The sequence below is a fragment of the Amyelois transitella genome, chromosome W, assembly GCF_032362555.1.
Source record: "Amyelois transitella isolate CPQ chromosome W, ilAmyTran1.1, whole genome shotgun sequence".
NCBI classification, from domain to species: Eukaryota; Metazoa; Arthropoda; class Insecta; order Lepidoptera; family Pyralidae; genus Amyelois; species Amyelois transitella.
Window position 1 is genome coordinate 10,062,467 of NC_083536.1, and position 2,107 is coordinate 10,064,573.

A 2,107-nucleotide genomic window follows, 5' to 3' on the forward strand; every position below is an offset into this window, starting at 1 on the left:
AATGATATAATGCACCAAAAACAATAAATGTTTGAGAGCGATACAAAAACACGTCTGTTACACTGGCCGCTCCTACCCTACCTATCATTCATATATATCATTCATTCAATCATTCATTATCACGCCGTCTAGTCGCCAGGCGACCTCAGTGAGCTATCCGTCTCACTCGCACGCACCGTATTCAGCCCCTGTTGCCGATACGCTCACACAGTCGAATTCTATGCGGCAAGTACAAGCGGACTCGAATTCGCGCGCAAATTTAAATAATGTTGCGGTGTCGGTTGTTACTTCGTCTCGTTGTAATGAGCTAGGTAATACCGTTGTTTTACCTACTGCTTCCGTTTATGTTTATAATAAGAATAAGCGACATAATTTACGTCTATTTTTAGATTGGGCATCTTTGAGCCACTTCATCACAAAATCTTGCTGTGATCGATTAAATTTAAAAATTACTTCCGCTTCCTCCTCGATAAAAGGTATCGGTCAGACCGAAAGTGTATCATACGGAGTCACTACTCTGAACTTCCATTCCCGTTTCGATCCTATGTGTTCGTATGATATAGTTGCGCGTGTTATTGACTCGATCACCGACCACCTACCCAACTATGAGTTAGATATTTCTAAATTAACTCACCTTAGTGACTTACCAATGGCTGACTATAATTACCATATGCCCGGCGAGGTGGATTGTTTAATTGGTAACGAGCTCTTCCCGTTTCTGTTAGGAAGTGACAAAGTGACTTCACCGCACTCTTCCGTAGTTGCGTTACAAACTACTCTTGGATATGTAGCCATGGGTAAGACTGCTGTTACGCGCATCAAGCCCTGTCGCAATGCTAATAATAAAACTTTCTTTTGTTTTACTGAACAAACTTCAACGCTAGAATCAATTACTCAACGCTTTTGGGAACTCGACAATGTCCCTCATAAAATTCATATGAGCCCTGACGATCAGGCTTGTGAAGAAATCTTCAAGTCAACTTATTCTCGAGATAGTACCGGTAGTTATAGTGTGCATCTCCCGTTTAAACATAATCCTTCAGAATTAGGAAATTCTCATTTTATCGCTAAACGCCGTTTATTGAATTTAGAGAAAAAACTTGATAGTAATCCTGATTAACGTACAAATTACAACGACACTTTGCAAAGTCATATTGATAAAGGTTACTTATCTAAGGTTGAAAATGCATCGTCGGATGACAGCTCTTATTATATTCCGCACAGAGCTGTTTATCGCCCCTACAAATTAACTTCGAAAACTCGTATCGTTATTGATGCCAGTAGTAAAACTACTAGTAGAAAGTCTCTTAATGACCTTCTTTATACAGGTCCGAATTAACAGACAAGTATATTTGACCTTTTATTAAATTTGCGCATGTTCTCTGTGGCCCTATCTGCGGACATTGAAAAGATGTATTTTCAATTGAAACTTACTCCCACTCATCACGCTTTCCAACGTATTTTATATCGATTCGATTCTAGATCTGATATCGATACGTTCGAGTTCAATCGTGTATCTTTCGGTATATCAAGTTCCCCTTACCTTGCCATGAGAGTCATTCGCCAGCTAGCTGCCGATAGCCGCGATCAATTTCCTCTCGCCGCCACAGAAGCTGAAACTCACATGTACATGGATGATTTCATCACATCTATGGATGGCGTAGACGTCGCTCTAAAAGCCAAGTCCGAGTTGATCCAAATGTTTGCCTCTGGTGGCTTTAATCTCACGAAGTGGATTTCTAATAGTCCCGACCTCATGGACAAGTCGTCCGCAAAGTGAAGACGTCATACAATTTGATACTATCGCTTCAACTCCGCATAAGATAGTAGGAATGCAGTGGTTACCAACTACTGATCATTTTCAATTCTTAACGAACGCTGATATACAAGAGTGCACCAAGCGCTTCATTACCCGATTACTGCGCGCTTGTTCGACCCATTAGGACTAGGCCCGGTGGTCACATACAGGAAACTGCTCGTTCAAGAATGCTGGATGGCTGGCCTTGATTGGGACGATCCAGTGCCTCCCGCGATCTTAAATAAATGGACACAATTTCATTATGAACTTGCTTATCTAGAACAAATAAAAATTCCGCGACATGTCGGA